Below are 12,835 nucleotides of genomic sequence, written 5' to 3' on the forward strand. Positions count from 1 at the left end.
TCCTGTAGTACTATGTCTAATTTTCTAAGGAACCACCAGACTGATTTCCAGAGTGGTTGTACAAGCTTGCAATCCCACCAACAATGGAGGAGTGTTCCTTTTTCTCCACATCCTTGCCAGCATCTGCTGTCACCTGAATTTCTGATCTTAGGAGAAAGGGCTTCTATTAAACAGAACATGTAAGGTGGCAAAGAGAAAGATAAGGAGTTGAGAAGACAGTGGACACTCCACAGAAGGGAAAATACAATTTTCAGTGACAGTAGTAGGTGTCTCTGGCACAGCTGTACTCCAGCAGAGAGGAAAAACAAGAGGCATTAGAGTGAGAGTCGTGGAGTCTTCAGAGAATGAGTTCTCCAGGAAGATAAAGCTAATGGCCCCCTTGCTGCATCTCAGCATCCTGAGAGGATATCCAGGCAATTAGTCTCCAGGGAAAACAGTCATTTGTGCACACAAATCAAACGATCAAGATCCCCGGTGGGCTCCTCTCTCCATAGCACTGAACTCATCTGTCAGGAGATGAGTGTTGAGAAGTGGCACTTGTGCAGTCGGGATGGACAGTGGAGAAAGTGAGATGGCTCTGTAAATTCCACAATCAGACGTGGACCGGTGATGCTTCAGGCCAATAAGCCAAGAAGTGTTGAGAAAGCATGCTACTAGGAGATGCAGGAACACATCCCAAGTCGTCCACAAGAAGTAGGTAGAAAAAGCTTGTAAGAACTATTGTTTCTTTTCTCTCCCCCTCTTCATAGTGTATCTTTTGAAGTGAATTGCTAAGGCCAGTCCATCTGTACTCAGAGAAAGGAATTAAGGTCCAATTTTTACAGAGCCCTGTAGCCAGGTGAGGGAGGAAATGAGACCTACTTCCTAAGAGTGACATTGTTATGTTAATATTTTGAAGTATACGTCAATTTGTTTATTTTTTAATATATGTTCTTTATCAATGCAGAGTAATAGATTCACTTTTAATTGAATCACATTTCTGTGCCTTTAATTATTGTGTGAATTATTTTTAATTTCTTAAATATTTTGTCCATTTTCTTTTATGCGTATGCACATTTTGCCTGTGTGTATGTCTGCACACCAAGTACGTGTAGTGCCCGAAGAGGTCAGAAGAGGACACCAGATCCCCTAGGACTGGAGTTACAGAGAGTTGTGAGCAGCCATGTGGGTACTAAGTGAACCCTAATCCCTCTGGAAGAGCAGTTGGTGCTCTTAACCTCTCACCAACTCTGCAGACCCCACTGTAAGCCTTCCCAGGGAGAGCTCCTTCAGGTTGGCTCATTATCATGTGACACATTTTTTTCCCAGTTCTTCCCTCCTGTCACTGTCTCCTCTTGCAACTTCTCTGAGTAGCCTGCCATGCCTTCAAGCAGGAACCTTTCATGTATCACTGTGTTTGATTAGCTTGTATTTTGTTAAAGAACTTGAATCTTCTGGTATAACCATGTGGGCCATTAGGGTATAGTAACTTGTCTTCTCTTGTAATGATGTTTCCTTTTTCCTTTTCTCTCTTTTTTTATTAATTTATTTATTTATTCACTTTACAACTCAATTATAGTCCCCCTCTCCCTCCTCTCCTCCAAGACCCAACCTGACAAATACCTCCCCCCAACTACCCTTTCAGAGAAGGGGCTTGAAGCCCCCTTTGGGAACAGCCCTGCCCTGGGACATCAAGTCACAAGAAGACTAAATACATCCTCTCCCACTGAGACCCAGTTAGGAAGTCCAGTTAGGGGAAGGGGATCCAACAGCAGGTAACAGAGTCAGAGATAGCTCTCCCTCCCATTTGAATTGTTAGAGAACCCACATGAATACCAAGCTACACATCTGCTACGTATGTATAAGGGGCCTATTTCTACTCCCTGCATGCTCTTTGGTTGGTGGTTCAGTCTGTGAGCCCGCATAGGCCCAGGTTAGTTTACTCTGTAAGTTTTCTTGAAGTGTCCCTGACCCCTCCAGCTCACCCAAACTTATTCCCCACTCTTCCATAAGACTCCCCAAGTCTGGCTGTGGATCTCTCCGTTTCCATCTGATGCTGGATGAAGCCTCTCAGGAGACAGATATGCTAGGCTCCTGTGTGCAAGCATTCTGCAAGCAAATAAAGCTGCCATGAACATAGTTGAGCAAGTCTCCAGCAGGGCATCTTTTGGGTATATACCCATTAGTGGTAGAACTATTCTCAGTTTTCTGAGCAACCACCAAATTGATTTCCAGAGTGGTTGGTTGTACAAGTTTGCACTCCCACCAGCAATGAAGGAATGTTCCCTTTGTTCCACATCCTTGCCAGCATGTGCTGTCCCTTGAGGTTTTTAATCCTAGCCATTCCATTGGGTAGAAGGTGGAACCTTAAGAGTCTTTTTTGACTTGCACTTCCCTGATGTGTATGGATGCTGAACATTTCTTTAAATGCTACTTGGCTATTAGAGATCTCCCTGGTGAGAATTATCTGTTTAGCTCTGTACCCATTTTTTAATTGGGTTGTTTGGTTTGTTGGTGTCCAATCTTGAATTTTTTTATATGTTTTGGATATTAGTCCTGTCAGATGTAGGGTTGTCGAAGATTTTTTTTCCCAATTTGTAGGCTACTATGTTGTCCTATTGACAGTGTCCTCCGCCTTGCAAATGCTTTTCAGTTTCACAAGGTCACATTTATTTATTGGTGATCTTAGTGCCTGAGCTCTTGGTATTCTGTTCAGAAATTTGTCTTCAGTGCCAATGAGTTCAGGGAAGATCCCACTTTCTCTTCTATTAGATTTAGTGTGTCCGGTTTTATGTTGAAGTCTTTGATCTTAGATTTTCAGTTTGTACATGGGTGTATTTGCACTCTTCTACATGCAGACATTCAGTTAGACCAGTGACATTTGTTGATGTTTTCTTTCTTTCATTTTATGGATTGGGCTTCTTTGTCAAAAGTCAAGTATCCATAAGTGCGTGGGATTATTTTTGTGTCTTTGGTTCTATCTATTCCACTGCTCAATCTGTCAGCTTTTATCCCAATACCATGTAATTTTTAGTTGCTCTGTATTAGTGTAGCTTGAAATCAATCAGGAATGCTGATACTGGGGGCTGGTGAGATGGCTCAGTGGGTAAGAGCACCCAACTGCTCTTCCGAAGGTCCAGAGTTCAAATCCCAGCAACCACATGGTGGCTCACAACCATCCGTAACGAGATCTGACGCCCTCTTCTGGAGTGTCTGAAGACAGCTACAGTGTACTTACATATAATAAATAAATAAATCTTTAAAAAAAAAAAAAAAGGAATGCTGATACCTCCAGTAGTTGAGGATTGTTTTAGCTATCCTGAGGGTTTTTTGTTTTTGTTTTTGTTTTCCCGTATGATGTTGAAAATTGGTCTTTCAGGACCTATAAAGAGTTGTGTTGGACTTTTAATGGGAATTGCATTGAATCTGTAGATTGCTATTGTTAAATAGCCATTTTCACCATGTTAATCCTACTGATTCATGAGCCGAGAGATCCTTCCATCTTCTGATACCTTCTTCAGTTTCTTTCTTCAGAAACTTGAAGTTCTTGTCATACAAGTCTTTCATTTGCTCGGTTAGAGTTATGCCAAGATATTTTATATTATTTGTGGCTATTGTAAATGGTGTTGTTTCTCGAATTTCTTTCTCAGTCCACTTGTTGTGGAAAAGAGGGCTACTGATTTTTTTAGTTAATTTTGTATCCAGACATTTGCTGAAGGTGCTTACCAGCTGTAGGAGTTCTGTAGTAGAATTTTTGGGGTCACTTATGTACACTATCATAACCATCTGCAATTAGTGATACTTTGACTTCTTCCTTTCCAATTTGTATTCCCTTGATCTCAATTACTTGTCTTACTGCTCTTAGTAAAACTTCAAGTACTCTGTTGAATACATACAGAAAGAGTGGGCAGCCTTGTCTTGTCCCTGATTTTAGTGGAATTGCTTTAAGTTTATCTCCATTTAAGTTGGCATTGGCTATTGGCTTGTTATATATTGCTTTTATTATGATTAGATATGCACTTTATATTTCTGGAGCTCTCCAAGACTTTTAACATAAAGATGTGTTAGATTTTTGTCAAAGGCTTTTTCAGCATCTAATGAGATGATCATGTGGCTTTTTTTTTTCAGTCTGTTCATATGGGAGATTACATTGATGGGTTTTCATATATTGAATCACCCCTGCATCCCTGGGATGAAGCCTGCTTGATCATGGCAGATCATGTTTTTTATGTGTTCTTCGATTTTGTTTGTGAGCTTTTTATAGACTATTTTTGCATCAATGTTCATAAGGGAAACTAGTCTGAATTCTACTTGTTTGTTGAGTCTTTGTGTGGTTTAGATATCAGGGCTTCCCTTAGTCCTGTGAAGGTTCAATGCCCCAATATAGGGGAATGCCAAGGTGGGGAGGTGAGAGTCGTGGGGGAGCAGGGGAAGGGAGGATGGAATGGGGGGTTGCCAGAGGGGAAACTGAGACAGGGGATAACATTTGAAATGTAAATCAATAAAATATCCCATAAAAAATATATCAGGGCCTCATAAAATAAGTTTGGCAATGTTCCTTCTGTTTCTATTTTGTGGAATAGTTTGAGGAGAATTGGTATTAGCTCTTCTTTAAAGTCTGGTAGAAATTGTGTTAAAATCATCTGGCTTCTTTGGTTAAAAGAGTTTTGATGACTGCTTCTATTTCCTTAAGGGTTATAGGACTATTTAAATAGTTTACTTGATCTTAACTTAACTTTGATAAATGGTATCTATCTAGAAAATTCTCCATTTTGTTTAGATTTTCCAATTTTGTGGAATACATGCTTTCAAAGTAAGACCTAATGATTCTTTAAATTTCCTCAGTGTCTGTTATATCTCCCTTTTCATTACTGATTTTGTTAATTTGGATACTGTCTCTGCCTTTTAGTTAGTTTGGCTAAAGGTTTGACTATTTTGTTGATTTTCTCAAAGAACCAGCTGTTGGTTTCATTGATTCTTAGTATTTTTCTTTGTTTCTAATTTATTGATTTCAGCCCTTTGTTTGATTACTTTCTACCATCTACTCCTCTTGGGTGTGTTTGTTTGTTTCTTTCTTTTTTTTTTCCCTAGAGCTTTTGTATGAAGGTACTTAGTGCTATGAATTTATCACTGCTTTCATTGTATTACATAAGTTTGGTTATGTTGTGCATTCATTTTCATTGAGTTCTAGAAAGTTTTTAAGTTCTTATTTCTTACCTGACCCAGTGATCATTGAGTTGAAGAACTTTTGTTTCCTTAATTGGCATGTGTGTTTAATGTGAAGAACTTCAAAGTAAAATAATAATATCAATAATAACAATAAAAATAATAACAACAATAGCAACAAAAATTTATTTAAAGTGTTCAATATCAACACTCCTCAGTCATCAGAAAAATGCAAATGAAAACTACCTTGAGGCAGCGAGGCACCTTACTGCAGTCAGAAGAGATATTACCACAACAAATGGTGGAGAGAACATGGGGAAGGAGGAACTCTGATTCACCACTGATGTGAGCGCAAATTGATCCAGCTATATGGAAATTAGTTGTGGGTCCTCAAAAGATCAAAAACAGAATGACCATGTGAACCATCCATACCCACTCCTGCATGCATGCATACTCAGAGAACACTATGTCCTACCATGAAATATTTACATAGCCATGTTTATTGCTGTTCTGTTTACTGTAGCAAGGAAATGGCATCAGCCTTGATATCCATCAACAAGAGAATGAATAAGGAAAATGTGGGAAAGCATAATATTAAGGAATAACTAAAGTCAAATGTAAAAAGACTCATGGTATCTCTGATTCCATGATTCCACCCTGCCGTGTGTGCATGTTAACAGGTGTAATCAGGGGAGTATAACCTTGAGAAAGGAAACTTAGAAAGAGGAATATTGCCATGCTCCCGAGTTCTGGCCTTCTGAAAACCCACGGAAGAGAAAAAGAAAGAGAAATATTAGATGATGAGGAAGAATAGAATGTTGGCCTAAAATAGACATGACTCATGAAAGAGGATGTAAAGCTATTTTACCTTATTTTAAACGCTGTCATAGTTTTTTTTTCCCCTTTGTGGTAGGTAAGTACATTTAAAAAACGAAATTGGTAATGACCCAAACTATATATAAAGACTCAACACAATAAAAGAGTATTAGATATTATAAGTCTTTCATGAACATAGTTGCAAAAATATTCAACAAAATTCTTGCAAACGGAATCCAAGAACACATCAAAATAATCATACAGGATGACTAAGTAGGCTTTGTCCCAGAGATGCAGGTGTAGTTCAACATATGCATATCAGTAAATGTAATCCGCCATGTAAGTATACTAAGGAAAAAAACCACACACACATACACATATGATCATCTCATTGTATACAAAAAAAAAAAAAGCCTTTTATGATACCCTTTCATGATAAAACACCCTTTCATGATAAAAGTTCTGGAGAGAACAGGGATACAGGTACATACCTCAACACAATAAAGGCAGTTTACAGCAAGCCTATAGCCAACGTCAACTTGAATGAAGAGAAACTCAAAGCAATTCCACTAAAATCAGGAACAAGACAAGGTTGTCTACTCTCTTCGTATTTGTAGTGGTTTAACTAGGTTTGCCCTCCCACTAGACTCATGTATTTAAGTATGCTTGGCACAAGAAGTGGCACTATTAGGAGGTGTGGCCTTATTGTAGGAAGTATATCATTGTATGGGGTGGGCTTTAAGACCCTCCTCCTAGCTGCCTAGAAAATATTCTTCTCCTGGTTCCCTTCAGACCAAGATGTAGAACTCTCAGCTCCTTTTTCGATACTGTGCCTGCCTGGACACTATCATGGTTCTCTCCGGATAATAAGGGACTGAACCTCTGAACCTGTAAGCCAGCCCCATTTAAATGTTACCTTTATGCAAGTTGCCTTGGTCATTGTGTCTCTTCACAGCAATAAAACCATAACTAAGACAATACTTATTCTATATAGTACTTGACGTTCTACTGAAGCAATAGGACAAATGAAGGAAATTAAGGAAATGCAAATTAAAAAGAAAGAAGACAAAATATCATCATTTAGAGATGATATGATAGTTTGCATAAGTGACCTGATAAAACCTTCCAATAAACTCCTATGTAGCTGAAAAATACTTTCAGCAAAGTAGTTGGATATAAAATAAACGTGCATAAATCAATACCCTTCCTATGTACAAATGACAGACTGAGGAAAAAAATCAGGGAATCAACACCTTTCATAATAGCCTCAAGTAAAAATAAAATATCTTGAGGTAACTTTAACCAAACAATTGAAAGACATGTACACTAAAGACTTCAAGTCACTGAAGAAATAAATTTTAAAAACTATCAGAAGATGGAAAGATGGACTAATATAGTAAAAATGCCCATTGTATCAAAAGAAAGATATAGATTTGATGCAATCCCCATTAGAATTCAAACACAATTCTTCATGAATCTTGAAAATACAATTTCCGGCTTCATATAGGAGCACACACACGCTCAGACACACACACATACAGAACCTGAACAATAAAAGAATTACAGGAACTCTCATCATTGTTGATCTCAAGTTATACTACAAAGTTATATAGTAATTAAAACTATATAATAACCATAAAAATAACCATAAAACCAGACAGGTTTTTCAAAGGAATTAAATGGAAATCCAAGACATGAGCCCATACACTTATGGACACTTTGTTTTTGACAAAGAAGCCAGAAATATGCACAGGAAAAAGACAGCACCTTCAACAAATAATGCTAGTTAAACTGCATGGACTCATGTGGAAGAAGGTAATTACATCCCTACCTATCACCCTGCACAAAACTCAACTATAAATGGGTCAAAAAACCTCAACATAAAACCAGATACTGAAGCTGATAGAAAAAGTGGAGAGTAGGCTGGAATTCATTAGCATAGGAGAAGACTTTCTGAACAGACACCATTAGCACAGACACTAAGATCAACAATTAATAGATAGGAACTCATAAAACCGAAAAGCTTCTGGAAAGCAAAGGATGCTATCAATAAGACAAAGAGGCAGCCTAAACAATAGACAAAAAGATTTTACCAACTCCCTATCTGATAAATGTCTAATAGCCAAATATATAAAGAACTCAAGAAACTAGATATCAAAAAGCCAAATAATCCCATTTTAAAATGGAATATAGATCTAAACAGAGATATTTCAATACAGGAATATCAAATGGCTGAGACATAGTTAAAGAAATGCTCAACATCCGTGGTCATCAATGAAATAGAAATCAAAACTTCTTTGAGATTCCATCTTACACCTGTCAGAATAGCTAAAATCAAAAAACATAAATGGCAGCTTCTGATGGTGAGGATGTGGACTAAGGGAACTCTCTTCTGTTTCTGATTAGAGTGCAACCTTGGAAATTGGTATGGTGGTTCCTCTGAAAATTAGAAATTGATATATCGCAAAACCCAGCCAAACCACTCTTGGGCATATACTCAATGGACATTCCATCCTACCACAGGGTCACTTGCTCAACTATGTTTATTGCAGCTTTATTTATAGTGTCAAGAAACTGGTAACAACCTAGATGTCCCTCAATCAAAAAATAGATAAAGGAAATATGGTACATTTTACATGATTGAGTATTAATTACTCTGCTGTTAAAAAATAAATGAGATTGTGAAATTCACAAGCAAATTGATGGAACTAGAAAAAAAAAAAGAAAATAGCCTTAGTGAAGTACCCTAGACCCAGGAATATGGTATGCTTTCACATATACGTGGATAGTAGCTGTTGCCTGAATAATAATCAAGCTACGATCCACAGGCCCAGAGAAGCTAGCTAAAGAGAAGGTCTCTAGGAGGAATACCTGGATCTCCTTGAGAAGGGAAAATAACAGATTTTGTGAGTGGACCGGGGGTATGTGGGGAGAGTAGTGAGAAGGATCAGGTATGAGGGGGTAGGGATGGAGGAAAAGAGTGCAGTGAAGGACAGGTGGAATTGAGGGGAACTTGAGGGTGCTATAGAAACCTACTGCAGTAGAAACTATGAAAACCTGGAATCCATGAGGGTGAGTACAGTGACAATTCCTAGTAATGGAGAATTTGGAGTCCAAACTGGCCAACTTTTGTAGATAGACAAGGCTTTCAGTGGGTTGCATTTGATTGAGTTGTTGATTGAGGGGTTCCAGTACAAATCCTTAAATAACCCAGGCTGACAGAGACTATTCTCCAAAAACTGGCAAATGACCACATTGCAGAGGATACATCCACGAAGCTCATTGAACACAGTGAGATTAAACTGGTGTCTGCACAGGACCTTCACCTCTTACATTCTGGTCTCTTTGGTGTGGAGAGATACTCTGCAGGCTATAGAAAGAAACTTCTGGACACCAACCCAGCCACAAAACCCTCCCCGCCTACTATCTCTCCTGCTTGCAAGATGTGCTGGCACATGGATGTGGTGAACTTGTAGGAGAGGCCAATCAATGTCAGATTTAATTTGAGTCCCATGCCAAGATAGGGAGGCCATGATCTACACTTCCTGGATGGCCAGAAACCAGAGACTGGATAGCCCAGCCTAGAGATCTAGGATAGAACCAAATATTACTAGCAGAAAGAGGAGGAAGAGGAGGAGGAGGAGGAAAACAGTTGAATGATTCCTACTGACACTTTGCTATACTCAAAGATCAGTGCTTTCTCCAGATGTCTACAGAGAGGCTTCATCCAACAGCAGATGGGAGTAGGTCCAAAGACCCACAGCCAGCTATTATGGGGAAAGAGAGTCTAAATTGGAGGTCTCCATTGGCTTTCTCCCCTCTGATCTTTAGGAATACCTCACAGAAGAGGGGGCAGAGAGATTTAAGGAGTCAGAGGGGATGAAGGACACTAGGAAAATTGCCATGGCCCACTGAATCAATTGTACTCACATGCATTTACAGAGACTGAAGGAGCAAGCATGAAGTCTGCATGGGTCTGCACAAGGTCCTTTGCATAGATGTTATGGTTGTTAGGTTGGTGTTTTGGTGGGAATCTTGACATTGGAAGCAGGTTTTCTTTTCTTTTGATTGCTCTTTGGACTCTTTTCCTCCTATTGGATTCCTGTCGTAGTCAGTGTTTCTATTTCTGCACAAAATTTCATGACCAAGAAACAAGTTGGGGAGAAAATAATTTATTCAGCTTACACTTCCACGTTGCTGTTCATCACCAAAGGAAGTCAGCACTGGAACTCACACAGGGCAGAAACCTGGAGGCAGAAACTGATGCAGAGGCCATGGAGGGGTGCTACTTACTGGATTGGTTCTCCTGGCTTGCTCAGCTTGCTTTCCTATAGAACCCAGGACTACCAGCCCAGATATGGCACAACCCACAATGCCCTCCCACCCTTGATCACTAATTGAGAAAATGCCTTACAGCTGGATCTCATGGAAGCATTTCCTCAAGGGAGTCTCCTTTCTCTGTGATAACATCAGCTTGTGTCAAGTTGACAAACAAAACTAGCCAGTACAATTCCCTTGTCAAGTCCTGATAGGAAGGATTTTGTCTTGTTTTATAGGATCTTGTTTTGTCATGTTTGGTTGTTGTCACTTGGAGGCCTGCTCTTTCCTGAGAAGAAATGGAGAGAGAGTGGATCTGGGGTTGATAGGAGGTGAGCAGGAAGTGGAGAGAAGGGAAACTTTGGTCTGAATGTATGATATAAGAGAAGAATCTATTTCAAGACAGAGAATATAAAATCCTAAGAAGTGAGGATCCATGGCTCCAGAATGGCCATTATAATGATATAGAAGTTCACTGAAATATGTAAAGTTTGGAACCAACTGTTCATTTGAATGATCACTGTTATCTAGTTATGTGATGTTTCTACTTGCCTGTTCATTGCAATTAAATAATTTTATTTAATATTAAAAAGGTTATGACTGGTCTTCCTTAAAACTCTCAAGGACATCAAAAACAAAGTCTAATGTGATGGCCTAGCTAAAAAGAGCCTCAGGTGGCATGACAGCTGAATGCAATCTCACATTCTCAGCAGGATCATGGAGTAGAAAAACAGCAATGGGTGAAACTAAGGCAAGCTGGAATACATTGCAGAATTTAATTAATAATAATTCATCAGTACTGGTTCACTAATTACAATTACTTCATCATCACAAGAGAGAAGAAACTGGGTAAGGAGGTCACGAGAACTCAGTACTACACTCTTGATATTTCTATAATTCTAAATTTGCTTTTAAAATAAAATCTGGTTTTAAAAATACACACACATATATATATAAATCTTAAAAGGCATTATTGTAAGTGATTATGTGTTAAGAATATACAGCAATAGAATAATAAACCATCAATAGCCTAATGTTATGTGAGTGGGGATTTGTAACCTAGTATGAATTTTCAACAACACTATAACATCATAAGTATTATAGAAATCACTTATCTCAGGATTCTAAGGATCATGTCTAAGGATCAGGCTTCTCAATCCAGAGACAAAGGCCATGATGGGATGGAGCCAGAAGACATCACTAAGAGTAACTGGAATGAAATTATAGATAACTTCAATGACTTGAATCTCTCACAATCTCTTCTCCGTGGTATTTATGCCCGTGGTTTGGAGAAGCCCTCTGCCATCCAGTAGCGAGCTATTCTTCCTTCCATCAAGGGTTATAATATGATTGCTCAAGTCCAGTCTGGGACTGAGAAAACAGCTACATTTGCCATATCTATTTTGAAGCAGATTGGATTAGATCTAAAGGCCACTCAGGCTTTGATTCTCGCACTCATTCCTGAATTGGTTCAGTTGATACAAAAAGTGGTTATGGCATTAGGAGATTACATGGATGCATGTTGTCATGCCTGCATTAGGGGCACCAACATGCATGTTGAGGTGCATAAGCTGCAAATGCTCCCTGTATCATCATGGACACCCCTGGCTGGATGTTTGATATACTTTACTGGAGATACCTATTCCCCAAATAATCAAGGTGTTCGTACTAGATGAAGCAGACAAAACCTTAAGCCATGGGTTCAAGGACCAGATCCACAATATATTCTAAAAGCTCAACAATAACACACAGGTAATTTTGTTGCCTGTCTGATACAATGTCTTCTGATGTCCTTGAGAGACCAAGAAGTTCAGGAGAGAAACTCATATTCTTGGTCAAGAAGGATGAGTTGACTCTGGAGGGTAAACACCAATTCTACATGAATGTAGAACGAGAGGAGAGGAAACTTAACACATTGTGTGACTCATATGAAACACTGACTGTCACCCAGGCAGTAAGCTTTCTTCGTGCCAGAAGGAAGGTGGACTGGCTCACTGAGAAGACGAATGCCTGGGATTTCAGAGTTTTGTCATGCATGGAGATGTGGATAAAAAGGAATGAGATGTGATCAGCAGGGAGTTCTGGAATGCTTCTAGAAGAGTATTAATTACCATTGACCTGTAGGCCAGAGGCACTGATGTGCAGCAGATCTCCTTAATCATCAATTATGACCTTCTCACCAACTGAGAAATCTACATCCACAGAATCAGTTGAGATGGTTGGTTTGACCATAAGGGTATGGCTATTAACATGGTAACAGAAAACAAGAGGACTCTTCAAGACATTGAGACTTTCTACAATACCTCCATTGAAGGGATGCCCCTCACTGGTGCTGAACTTGTTTAAGGGGCTATTTTGCTACCAGGCCCTAGCCAGGGTTCAGTCCTGCTGAGGCTGAGGAATAGCTGGAGAAGGGAGAGAATCCAGGGTTCAGTCCTGCTGAGGCTGAGGAATAGCTGGAGAAGGGAGAGAATGGAGCCAAGGATGGACAGCTTGGGCTCTCTCTCTCTCTCTCTCTCTCTCTCTCTCTCTCTCTCTCTCTCTCTCTCTCTCTCTC

At 39.4% G+C, this 12,835-nt stretch overlaps 1 pseudogene; it reads left to right on the forward strand.

The window, feature by feature from the left end:
* The first annotated feature begins 11,411 nt into the window (after window positions 1-11,411).
* Window positions 11,412-12,624, forward strand: LOC110311794 (annotated as a pseudogene).
* The last annotated feature ends 211 nt before the right edge of the window (window positions 12,625-12,835 follow it).

Source organism: Mus caroli, chromosome 16 (assembly GCF_900094665.2).
Source record: "Mus caroli chromosome 16, CAROLI_EIJ_v1.1, whole genome shotgun sequence".
Taxonomy (NCBI): Eukaryota; Metazoa; Chordata; class Mammalia; order Rodentia; family Muridae; genus Mus; species Mus caroli.